The following is a 14,195-nucleotide window of genomic DNA, read 5'->3' as shown; positions in this document are numbered from 1 at the left end:
ACCAGGCGGGTCCACTGTACGTCCATATCACGTGACGACATTAGCTGAATGGCGGGACTTTGTGGACCAATGATTGGCTAGAAGTTTCCAATGAAGCAGTCGAGGTCCTGTGTGATTGGGCGAAAGTCCAGAAGACAGTGAGAAGAGCAGAGAAATAGGGTAACTGATGAGAAACACGAGGTCTAGCTGTCCGGCGGCGCTGGGTTGTGTGCCCAGTCGATTTCAGGACAGTCTCGCCAGTAGCATAGGGTAAGTACCGTATGATTTTAGGCAAAAGAGGCCAGTCGATCGATTATTTATGCAACCATCTGACCGTTGACCAGTTTTTATCACCGGAAACGCTCATAGTTCGTGAATTTCGCTGATTTATGAAATCAGGCGGTGAAAAACTTTCTCGCCCGGGGTTCACTTCAGTGCATCAGTGGACTACGCGTGTTCATCGGGCCCAAGCCCTGCAGCTACAGCCACTAATCATGTACGGTGATTCTTTTATTGAATAATGAAGTCGTATATAGACATTCTACACATTAAATACGATTAATCCCAGCAATATGCCAAGCGCCTGTGGTACCGCCTGAGTAAGCGCACGTGCACGAATGGCGCCGAAAACTGCAGGTTAACCGGGTGAGCTGACAAAAGTATATGTTGTTTTGATTGCTTGTTTATTTTTGTTTTGCAGTGTTCCTTTGTAGGCTTTGTTTCGTCTTGAGTAGAAATGTGTTCGATTCCATGTGCTATTCCATAGTAATGTGTCTCTTGTTTTGACCTTTGTCTTTGTTTTGTTTTGTGCACGTGTCCAGTTCTGTGTGAGAAAACTCAGATATGTTCCCTGTTTCAAGTTTGATAATGCCCTGTCGCAAAATGCATTTTATTTTGAAGAAAATTAAAATTCAATGTGTGTGGATTTTGAATGAAATGAGTTCACTTCATTTTGGCAAACTTTCGTAAAATAAATTTATGAAAAAAATCCCATGAATGGATTTGCATGGATTTTGTGCCTTCATAATAATTTAAAGAAAAAGGGTTTGTTTTTGACAATTAAGTAGCATTTCTCTTGTAAAATCATGAAATGCTACCCCATACCCCTTTATTCTTGAAATCATATCATTGATGCCAATGCCACTTAAGGGTACTCTTGCCTAGTAAACTGGTCACATGGAATACAATGGCAATCATAAACTATATTCATTTGCATAAGAATTGTCTATTCTAAATTAAGCTGTCAGGGTTCTAGAACACTTGTGTGTGATATCATTTGAGAATGTGTTCTAAAGTGTCATATAGCTAGGCAGTTAAAAAAATGTACAGTTCTCAACACAGAGTCAAAATTCTATGATTATATCAAGCAGAAGGCAAGCGTCTTAAAACAGCATTTAAAGTTGGTCATACTAGGTACAGTTTTTGTTTTTGTTTTTTTCAGATCAGTAACCTTCAGTCAGGAAGTATGCAGGTACAGCAATAGTTGATAGAAACGAAATTGTAGAGATGCTCAGCACATTTCACAGAAAACACAGTTCCGTTTGGGTATGTAAGTTTCCAGATTTCACAATTTTCAACAAAGTTAACAAAGGCATTTGTTAGAAGATGTCCTGAATAACTGCTCTTTTGTTTCAGATGCACATGATAGGCATAAAGACGTTAAAAGCTGTCGGAGAGGACCAAAGGCAGCTGCTCCCCAACGTGGTACTTAAAGTTCCCGTGCAGGATAATCCAGTTGGTAACACAGAGAAAATGAGGCAAATTCTTGCAGCGACTAATATCGAACCCAATTGCCCCCTCCCCACCTCCATCACGTAATGCCACCCAAAAGATGTCCAATCATGTATGATTGCAAACAGTCATTTTATGTGAAGCGTGCCGAGTAGAATTGAGGAACTAAAAGACATTAAACGAACTATGAGATTTACTTTGGTTGACCCCTATTGCCATGGTGATACCAACAGATTCAACAGTTGAACCTACAACTCTTATTCAATTGGAAGTCGTAGTAAAGTTGGACTGGCTGTGTCACAAGCTGTTAGCATGTAAGTTTGTGTTCAAGGACAATATGTAGCTGCATGAAATAATTGGTAGGGTTGTGCAGAATACGCTGTGTTGGACCACAGAGGTCTGGTTGTTGTTGTTTGTATTGTTGTAAATGTTTATACCGGTATTAGTTGTGGTGTTGTTGTTTTTGACCAATAAAATTCAACAAACATAACTGTTGTGTTGTTGTTATTGTTGTTGTTTCAAAGGTAATGTTGATGTCGTAAGAAACTCTACAAGGACATTCACTATTTGAGCAGATGCAACTCTCTCCCAGGGAGAGACTGTTCATTGGTAGAGAGTTGCATCTGGTCAAATAATGATAGTGTCCTTGTAGTGTTTCTTATGACCTGTACATTGCGTTTTAAACAACAACAGCAACACAATAGTTATGTTGGTTGAATTTTATTGGTCAACAACAAGAACACGACTAATATAAACATAACAATGCAACCAAAACACATATTATGCTCGTTGAATTTTATTGGTCAACAACAACAACACGACTGCAGTGTTTCATCTATAGAGGTGGATGGGGGCATTCCCCGTCTGTTGACATGTTGGTACCCCTGAGTAACTTGTCAAAGGTGTACCAGCCTCCTATGAAATGGTGCCTGGCAGTCACACCTTCGAGATCGAAGTAGAACACAATGCACTGGTGAAATGCCTCCTAAATTTTCAGGTAACAGGGGAAATAACCTCTGATGATGCCATCCTGGATGAAACACTGATTAATATAAACACAAACAACAATAAGATCTCATGGTCCCCTGTGGTCGGACTTTGCTTTGTGTACAGCGCAATAGGGGGATATGCTGTGTATATTCTCAAAAATGGGAATGGTGGGAACATAAAATTCTTATATTGGGAAAAAATGTTCTCATGCAATATGAAGACCTCTCCTCATAAATGATTTGGTTATCTCAGTACACCCTAAATTTCACTGTATTTCTCGAATTGATAATAATTGATACAGTCCACTAGCAAATTTATACATTCATGAATTTGAAATTGTGAAGTCTGATATTTGTATCTCCAGGGAAAAACTTAGGGGCCAGACAGTAAAAGTAACAATGTAGACCTGCATTTTTCAATACTTTATTCTGTGCAGCACAATATTGTCTAGTTTTTTCCCTATACAACAATTTACATACTATGTTTTACAGCCCCCCAAAATTTTGTTTCACGTCCCTCAGTCTCTTAAAAAATGATGTGTGGATATACTTTTAAGTCCCTTCGATGTCCATTGGGACTTATATAGGTTTGGTCATGTCCATGCGTGGATGCATGCTTGCATCTGTCCTTCCGTTCCCGCAGATACATGTATCTCAGAGATTTCATTCAAACTTGGTACAAGGATTACTCCCTTATATGTTGTACATAATGCATATTGATTTGTTTGTAATTTAATCCAATATGGCCATGTGTCAACCATTTTCTTAAAAATGCCGGACTATGTCATCGACAATGACTTTTTGAAATTGAGATCACAGAGGTGCAAAAATTGTCATGCCACACTGGTCAAAAAATCCTGGAATCCTATGACACGGATAATATCAGTTTTGAATTTATAATCTGCAGTACTGTTCTAATTACATTTATTTTGAAGCAAAATCGTGATTCTTATTCAATCCGGGTAGATTTTGGATGAAAATGAAATTTTTCTGTCATTTTTGGCAAATTTCTGCAAAATAAAAACGCCATGAATGGATTCGCACGAATTTTATATATGAAGACCTGTAATATACCTTCTCTAACAGGTAGTCTGTTTTGGACAATTGAGTAGTGTTTCTCTTGTAAAATCACAAAATGCTTCCCTCTCACCTATATTTATGAAATCCAATATGGCCGCCTCGGCTGCCTATGTGGTGCTTTTGCCTATTGAACATGTCACATGGAATACTATGGCAACCACTGACTGTATTCATTTGCATAGGAATTATTTTTTGAAATTAAACTGTCATGATTCTAGAACACTTGGGTGTGATATCAGTATACACATATTGACTGGCTTATATGAGGGCAACAGCATACGTCTGTACCCTGAGGGACTGTGAGTCACCCCAAAAACAGACTGTTTCCAGACGCCGTAGGCGAGGGAAACAGTCTGTTTTTTGGGGTGACTCACAGACCCGAGGGGTTAAAGACGTATGCTGTTGTCCTCATGCCAGTCAATATGTGTTTGTAACACACCTCATCCGTAGCCATGCATAAGAACGTACTATACACAAAACTTGTCGCATGTAGGTCTATGATGTAATATGTTGGAGTGGTTCAGTAAGAAAAAGTTTTTCCTAAAAAGATCGCAATACTTCTGCAAAACGTTCAATGCACCTTTGATTAGCTTTTGTCCGCATCGAGTCCTTGTTGGAAGCATTCAATCTTCTTCAGAAAGTAGGATAAACCAAGAAATTTCTGGATTATCGTTTCGATTGGCCGCAGACGACATCTTTGTTTACATTCCAGTCCGCGTTTGCGTCAAATACGTTTTAGACGTCAGCGGGCATCATTTTTCGGAACTGATGCCTGGCAGGCAACAGTTCAAACGAATGATGCCTGATGACGTCGTTTACGTGGATCAGCACAAAAAGAACGCATCCCACGTGACTATCAATGAGCGAATTAGAACACAGACTGCGGATGAGGTGTGTTACAATGGAGAATGTGTTCTAAACTGTCATTTAGCTAGTCGGACAGTTACAAAACTTACAGTTCTAAGCACTGACTGCAAACACTTTGGCTATAAAATGCAGGAGGAAACGTCTGGAAACAGGTTTTAAAGCTGGTCACACAATGTACAGCAGTAGAAGGCAGAGTTTACAGGCTGGTCCACAAAATACTCCACTCAAATTAACCAGCTGGAGGAGGCTTGACCTGCCCTTGGGTATTTACCATATTGTGAGGAATAGCTCATCTCCATCCCTTGAACACTCTGACACGTTGGGGAAACTTCTAAGGCCACGGCCCGCTCAGCCAAGCATTTCAGATAAGTATCTAGAATCACAATTAGAAAGTGACAGGAAGTATCATGGAGGTATGGCAATTGTCGACAAGGAAAAAATGGTCGATATGTTCAACGCGTGTCAGCAGCAACACAGTGCCATTGGTGAATGCATGTACATCTGCTGAGTTCACAATTTTCAAAGAAATCAAAAAAGGCATTTGTTGGAAGTATATCTTGAATAGTAAAAATTGCACTTTCATTTCAGATGCATATAATATGTACAAGGATGTTGAAAGTGATCGGAGAGGGGCGAAAGCAGCTGCCCCTAACATGGCGCTGCAAGTTGGAATTCAAGACAGCCCAGTTGGAAACACCAAAATTAGACTTGCTATGGCTGACATCGACCCCCCATCGCGTAGTGCCATGCAGAGACTGTCAAATAACGTTGGATTGCGAATGGTTATTTTGAATGAAGCAGATCCGACATGTCACAGAGAATCGAGGGGCTGAAAGACATTAATGAATTACGAGGTATGCCCCAGCCCTATTTCAATACAAACTGATACAAAGTATAATTCCTATTCCATCGGAAGTGTAGGCAAGTGGGGCAGGCCGCATTGGCATCGCGTGTGAGGACAATACCGACCAACATTAGATCATCAGGATGGTTGTTCATAACAAGTTATGCTGGACCGGGGCTTGGCTTAGAGCAAGGGCAATGGTGTTGTCCGGGTAATCATGAAAACTACTGCCAATGTAAAATTCACATGAGCCTCTGTCCGAGTTTACTCATTGTCTCCACCAGCTACTCATTAAGTATGCCACCACTGACGGGGATGGGTGTAGTTCAGCTGGTGTAGAGGATGGTTTAAAATTTCTTCACCCACTGTGGAGAGTCACACATCAAATTTTATGAAACTTGGTACAGATGTCATTCTCACAGTGCTGTAATACAGTTCATTGACACTTAGTGGTATCATTTATGAAATGTGGTGCAGGTTTTAATCTGTTCAGTTTTATAATAGGATGCAAAAGTGTGGCAATATCCAGTTGATTAATTACTAATTGGCTTATTTAGTGACTAAGGACTTGTAATCGAATTACCCATGAACAAGTGGGGACTGTGTCATCAATGATGATGTGTTTATCTCACATTTGGGGTTTTTTTGAGCTCCAGATTTTGATTATAGTTGTATCATAATAATTGCATCATAGATCTGTTGCTATTCATTGCTCTTGCTCATGTTGCACATTCTTGCTTTGAGATGTTATAATGGGATTTCCCCAGACTATGCTGGGAGCCCTAAAGTGCAGTCTTGGTAATCCAGAATAACAAAAATGAGGAAGGCCATTAATTGCTATCAAAACAATAAGAATTGTGCCTTTTTTGGGAGTGTCAGTGTCAGTTTGCATGAAGCATAAATTCCGTGGCCTAAGCACTGCTGCTTGGTATTGCAAAACTGTCTGTTGTTGTTGATATGGTGTGGCTCCGATAAAAGATGTTGAGATTTGATGCAGTGGGAATTATGGCATGAATGTGAAACATTCAGGTCTTTTGACAGGCCTACTGTATTGTTATTCACCATGTATGATAAATGGTGAACCACAATACACTACGATGACACCATATTTCCCTGATGTTTTCATGGCACCACACCATATCTGACACTACCCATTTTCAGCCAAAGCTGAATTTTCAGCCAACTTCTCTCTGTACTTGTTCGCTATTTCCACATCCATTGTAATGTGGGGAAAATAATCAAAGTTTACCCGCCAAAGTAGACCAAAAAAAAAATACATTGTATCAAAACATGTGACTTACCCAGGGCCGTCCAATAGGCACAAGACCACTAAATCATTTCCTATAGGCCACCATGGTGTGTAGTATACAGTTGTTCATCCACATGGTTTGTGCTTCAAAAGCCATTACTGTTGAAGCAGGCTCTTGTCGCATTAACATGTCAAGGACAACAAAGTCCCGTTCAGATGCAAGGTTAGTGTTTGGCACATTTGCTGCCTGTGCTAGTGTGTCTTGAGATGGTGTCCAGTACTTGCCATCTGGCAGTTGATCTGCAGCCTGCCTTTCCAGAATTGGTAGTGAAAGAGTGTATGATGATTTCTAATGCTTGCCGGGTTAATCTGTCTAGCTGTGTATCACCACTTTCTCTCAGAAGATCCCCATAGATTTATCTATTTGAACTTTGACATCAGAAAAAAAGACCCTTGTCTTCCCAGCAGCGAGGTAGCATCTTTCACCCATCTTTCCATGGTCAGTTTTATCTGGAGCAGGTATAATCTCAGACCGAATTAATGAACACGACTCTATCCTCTTCAAGGACTTGTAATCAAATTACCCATTAACAAGTGGGGACTGTGTCATCAATGATGACTTTTTTATCTCATATTTGGGGGTTTTGTGAGCTCAAGATTTTGATTATAGTTGTATCATAACAATTGCATCATAGATCTGTTGCTCCAAGTATTCATCGCTCTTGCTCATGTTGCACATTCTTGCTTTGAGATTTTATAATGGGATTTCCCCAGACCGTGCTGAGAGCCCCAAAGTGCAGTTTGGGTAATCAAGGATAATGAAAATATGGAAGGCTATTGCTATCAAAACAAAAAGAGGAGTGTCAGTGTCAGCTTGCATGAAGCATTAAATTCCGTGGCCTAAGCACTGCTGCTTGGTTTTGCAAAACTGTCCGTTGTTGATATGGTGTGGCTTCAATGAAAGATGTTGAGCTTTGATGCAGAAGGAATTATGGCATGAATGTGAAACATCCAGGTCTTTTGCCACGCTTACTGTATTGTCATTCACCATGTATGATAAACGGTGAACCACAATTCACTACCGATGACACCATATTTCCCTGATGTTTTCATGGCACCACACCATATCTGACACTCCCCATTCCCAGCCAAAGCTGAATTTTCAGCCAACTTCTCTCTGTACTTGTTCGCTATTTCCACATCCATTGTAATGTGGGGAAAATAATCAAAGTTTACCCGCCAAAGTAGACCAAAAAAAAAATACATTGTATCAAAACATGTGACTTACCCAGGGCCGTCCAATAGGCACAAGACCACTAAATCATTTCCTATAGGCCACCATGGTGTGTAGTATACAGTTGTTCATCCACATGGTTTGTGCTTCAAAAGCCATTACTGTTGAAGCAGGCTCTTGTCGCACTAACGTGTCAAGGACAACAAAGTCCCGTTCAGACACAAGGTTAGTGTTTGGTACATTTGCTGCCTGTGCTAGTGTGTCTTGAGATGGTGTCCAGTACTTGCCACCTGGCAGATGATCTGCAGCCTGCCTTTCCAGAATTGGTAGTGAAAGAGTGTATGATGATTTTTAATGCTTGCTGGGTTAAGCTGTCTAGCTCTGTATTGCCACTCTCTCTCTCAGAGGATCCCCATAGATTTTATCTATTTGAACTTTGACATTAGAAAAAAGACTCTTGCCTTCCCAGCAGCGAGGCTGCATCTTTCATCCATCTTTCCATGGTCAGTTTCATCTTGAGCAGCTAGGCGTTAAGGTTAAGTACGCTTTCTTTGGTCTCACAATCTCCAGAATGGCCCTGTGATTATCTTGTCAATGAGACTTAAGCTCTCAACCCTGCAATGAGCGATTTCTGTTTGATATCCTCCATGACAGCAGATCATTTGGATTTGGCCACTTGCATGTACATGTACACTTAACTATTACAACTGAGTGATATGATGCCTGTGATAATATAGTGCACCAGCAATATAAACATCACGTTGAAACAATTTCAATCGAAACTCCAGCAAGCTTGAGTGAGTTCTCTTTGCCAAGCAAATAGGATTTTATATAGCTGGCTACACCGGCTTCATCACTACCATGATATGAAATGCTTTACATGCTGTACGAACCAAGCAGACAGTCCCAGACTCTGAGAGCATAAACTGGTTTGTATGACTGAAATGCTATCTTCTCAAAGTTCTTCAATCCCTTGTCACCTTCACGGCCAAAATATACAACCACATGCTTCTTAGTTGGCTGTTAATTAACTGTAGGTCTTCCTGTACAGCCTAAAGTAGGTTATTTGGATTTGGACATTTCTCCAGGAATGTATGTTTCCAGCAGTAATTCGGAGTGGCTGCATCATAAAACAGGATGTTAAATCTGTTTCCTTGGTAACTTGCACGTTTAAGATTGTCATCAAGTTACTCCATCTAGATATCAAGATATGAGACAGGCAACACCAGCCTTCTCACTACCATGTGGGTGGAAAGCCTTGACTGCGCGCGGTATGACTTGAGTCTAGCAGCACCACTTTCTGACATCAGAGAAATATGTGTGGGGATCTTACCAACTCACTGCTGGTGACAGTTCCTTCATAGTCTGGTTCCCTGACCCATTTCCCCGGTAGAGGGCGTGGGGAAATATAGGGTCAGGTACCGGCTAATGTAAACATGGGCGCTATTGGGTTAAAATAAAACAAGCTGTGATTGGATGAAAGTAACGCTTGTAATTTTTCTCGTGTTTCTTGGGTTTCGCACTTTCAGGCTCACTTGACACCAACTTCTTGTTTGTACCACAAAGCCGTGGAGGTAGAAAGAAAGACTTTGATCTTCATGATTTAGCCACTGTGATTTAGCACACCTCTCGATACTTTTAGAACGTCCACATGATGCCTGGCATTTTTCACGAAATTCGGACACCATTCTATCCATCGAAATCAATCGTCGTTCACAGTTCCAACAAAGTTTGCTTTCAATTAGCTGTGATATCGCAGCAGTACTTGTGGCGTGTATTGAACGTGCTCTGGTCATTGGGGTCACGCCACAGTCGGCGATGACCTCAATGACCCTAGCGCGTTCGATACACGCCACAAGTACTGCTGCGATATCACAGCCAGCCTTCAATCACCTCTATTTCCCCGTACTTCTGGATTAATCCTTTCAGTTTATGTTTCCCGTCTCGACGTGCCAATGTTTTTGGTTCGGATACCGGTGTTCTAACATAATTCTGATCCAGTCGAATTTTGACCGGCGTTTACATGGTAGCAACCATATTTATTGTAGCATGTTCTATCAGGTGACTAACCTCCGCCATCTTGAACAAAATTCTGTTCAAGATGGCTACCCGGTACCTGACCCTATATTTCCCCACGCCCTCTACCGGGGAAATGGGTCAGGGAACCAGACTACTGGTGACAGTTCCTTCAAAGATCTTGAGTTTTGTTACACTCCGTGGCAAAGTTTACTAATGTGTGCATCCTTGCAAACTCTCCTCAATTTTCCTTATGAAATTTACAAAATCAAAATCATCTGGTGGCAAACTAAGTGTGGCATTGTGTCTTTTAGTAACTCAGCCAGATCTGGCCCATGTTCTAGACTGTCTCAACGTTGACACCGTAACTAGTGCAGATATCTTCACTGTCTGCATCGATAGAGAGTTCAGCTTTGTCATCAGCTGCAGAAGAAATTACCCATACTTATCATCTTTTACTAACTTTTTTCAGAGTCCCAATTTTCTGTGGACGTTAATTGTCCTGGCAAGCAGATTTTCCTCTAGGACAACTAGTTCACTGTTGAAGCATGGATATACAGCTCTCTGATCTGACAGTGTGCATTTGATGCTGGTAATTAATGTGTCATGGTGCGGATTAGATATATACAGTTCAAATATGCCAACTTTGCGATTTTTGAATATTCTGGTTTAGGGGTCCTTTTTAGCAGAGCTAAAACAGTATTTTAGCATTGGTAGAACGAGCTCTTAGCCAATCAGAATGGCACATGCTAGCATAAATATAATTTTATCTACATGATTTTGTTTTTGTTTTTATTTATGCCTGACAATAAACTTTGAAAATTAAATAGAATTTCAATTCTTCACTTGCTGGGGCATTATGTAATACTGATGATCACACTTTGATAGAAGTCTGATGACATTGACTGTATTGTTGGTGATTATGTCACCATGGAGACTGGGTCCTCAACAGGTTCAGACAAATGACATTGATTTTGTCGCATCTGTTTCATCATCATCACAGACAGTTTCAGAGGATTAACACTGTCCATCATTTCTGAAAAAAACTTTTCTGTTCAGGGGTCTCCTGATGTTTGCTGTCTTCAAAAGATGAAAAACCCTGCTGAACAGTTATGTATTCTTTCCTCCAAGTATTTACCACTAGTACTTCATATTTGAAACATCTCCAGATCATTTGCAACCAGTGTTCATTGCATCATTTGGTACTGACTTTAATAATATCCTAAGTAACTTTTAATATGTTGTAGGAAATGCACTGATAGTGTTTTCTTCTCCTTTAAGGATTGGCTTACCAGTTTTGTTTGATTTGGCAGATGTACCAATAAACTTCTCCAATTACAATGGCAGTCTACGCCCTTCATAACCAGCCCTTTGGTTCTCTGTTTTAAGCCAGGATATCTGTTGTATATTTTTGCCATGTATGACTGTAGTGAGCAATCTTCACTTAAAAGTTTTACATTTGTTCTGGAAGATTAAATAACAAAAAGGACAAAATATGAATATTCAACACAACGTAATGTATTTGCAAGACTTACTGCAAATGCTTTGTCTTCAACAAAATGTAAGAAGAATGACAATTTTTTTTAAAAATGTACTTTTATCCTGATCAAAATATTTTAAACATAAAATGTTACAACTAACCCAAGTCATAATTACTGATCTATGTATTTAGGGTTGTCACTAGCATCTATATTTAGAAATATAATGTCCTGTTAAAATGGTACTTGTACAAAAAGTAATGATTCCTGTGCTTATTAGCATAAATAATCTTGTTACCTACATTGAAGAGTGCACCCAACCACATATTAAAATAAAACACTCTGGGAATACTTCCAATCCTGTAAGTGAAAAGGTCTGTCTTACCTTGTCAGCAAGAGAAGACCATTTCCGTAGGAACCTGTTTCTTAGGTCCTGCATCTTTGACTCAAGATGCGCTGTATTTCTGCCGGGTAATGATCAAAAAGATCTCATGTTTTTGGTCAACGAAAGCATGAAAGTACCAATACAAAACTGAATCTTTCCTGGATGGCAGACCTTTAATAGACAATGACTGTAATAGGAGAGAGACATGCCAAGAAAAGTCCCGTGCACTGTGACAATCACAAAGTTCATCATTCGAAATGACATGCGTGATTATACTGGCACAGTATACTGGAATGTATAACAATGTGTACAAAGAGGCATATTATGTAATTACAGTCAGTTGTTACACTCAATACTTGATGTGTGCACCATGAATCTTCCACTTAACCCTTTCACCCCAGTTCCCTGTATACAGGTCCAACTTTACCATAGAAAACAATGGATTTGGGACAAACCATGGTGGTGAAAGGGTTAAAGTCAATTGAAGGCATCCTGCCCATCCAAATTGAAATGAATCAAAGCCAACACTGCACTCTGTTAAATCAGCTTAAAGGGCCAATAAAGCTAATTTTTGATAATTTTTTTTTCATTATTTTTATTTTGCATATCAATTGCAACTTCTCATTCTACTCACAAAAGCATGTCAAAACACTCAGTATTTAGCTCGTCAACTCAGCCTCCATATGAGTAAAATGTGTTGTTATTGTTTACATTTGCATTTTAGTCCGGACCTGAGTTGACAAGCTTAATACTGTGTATATCAACATTCTTTGGGGAGAGAGCAAGGAATTATGATTAACATCCAAAACAAAAATGGTGAAAAAAATTATCAAAAGTTAGCATTACTGGCCCTTTAAGGGACATGCCGTTACTACTTGGTAGTTCTACTGTAAAATGTTTAGAATAAAATTAGTTTTGTTGTAAATTAGCTATTGCCAATAAATCAATGATTTTGACAAATTGCCTTGTTATCATTTAAAGTCAGAACTCCAACCAAAGATTATGGACGAGTGGAAAGGCATGTTGCAGTGATGGACTTGACCCTTGGTACTGCCTGGAAGCACATCATAACACTTCGGTCACCTTTTCAGAATGTTGCAGTTCTTGTGAATGAGTGGAAGTTGGCGGCGGTAGTAATTGTTGCCGCACAATGACTACAATCCCATATATATTGAGACAAGTGGTGGCAATACATATTTTATAGTTGAGAATTAAATTGACTGTCAGTGCAATTAGTCCTTTTAAAAAATGGTTTATAACAAATTTTTTTAATTTTTATGAATCTTCTTAATTTGTTATGTGTTTTGTGACTATATCATCCTCATATTTTATCTTTCATGTTATGTTATGTTTCATGTATTTTGTAATTTTATGAAATTGATTTCAAAGTTTGTCATCAAAGTTTGTTTAAAACAATATTTCTTGGGCTTTGAAGTGTTCTTAGGGCTAGTCTTTTTCTGTGTTTTGTAAAACATGTTTACCTCAAAGGGTAGTTTGATATGAATTGTACATTGCGTATTGTAAAGTATGGGTGATACAGTAGCACAATAACTGCCTCATCACCCTATACCTCACGCAGAGCCATGTCATATTTTTCCTTGTATTTACTTATAACATTTTGCTGTATACAGTTCATTTTGTCTGTACATAATAGATGTTAGACAAGTTTCAACAATACCATTTGTCTCTGCCATGTAACTTTTACTTGTATTTTACTTATAACATTTGCTGTTTTACTGAAGTTCATTTTGTCTATATATTATAGGTCTCAGACCACTTAAAATATACTATTTGTCTCTGTGTTTTGCTCACTTTTCCTCAATACTCCAGGTTTGTCAGCTTTTTATTTGGCTTGCTTCTTTCCTGACATTTCTGCTAAACCCAGCCCAATGCCAACTTGTGATGGTCACAAACTGAAAAAAAACGGCCATCAGTTGTTTGTAACACATTTATATATCTTGGCGTGGATAGAGTACTTTAAGCTCAGCTGGGGAACTTTGCTGGAATTCAACATTGCCAATAGTGCTTCATAGTGATGATGAAAATGATGAAAATAATAACAACAATAATAATTTTCATATTTTTCATATTTCTTTAATAATTTTCATATTTTCCATAATATTTTTTTTTTCATATTTCTGTATTATCATTAATGACTACTGAATACCCTATGATCCGATCGCCAAAGGCATGGTGACGTATGAGGTCATCGAGTGGCGTACAGAGAAAGATAGGGCAAGGTTGGTGTTCAGATAGTGTCAGAGATACAATACCGGAAGGTTGGTGTGTATAGAGAAGTGTAGCGAGTCTGATCGCTGAATACTGGTATGTAGTGAGAAGGGG

The sequence above is a fragment of the Ptychodera flava genome, chromosome 4 (assembly GCF_041260155.1).
Source record: "Ptychodera flava strain L36383 chromosome 4, AS_Pfla_20210202, whole genome shotgun sequence".
NCBI lineage: Eukaryota > Metazoa > Hemichordata > Enteropneusta > Ptychoderidae > Ptychodera > Ptychodera flava.
Note: the sequence above shows the minus strand (reverse complement) of the source record.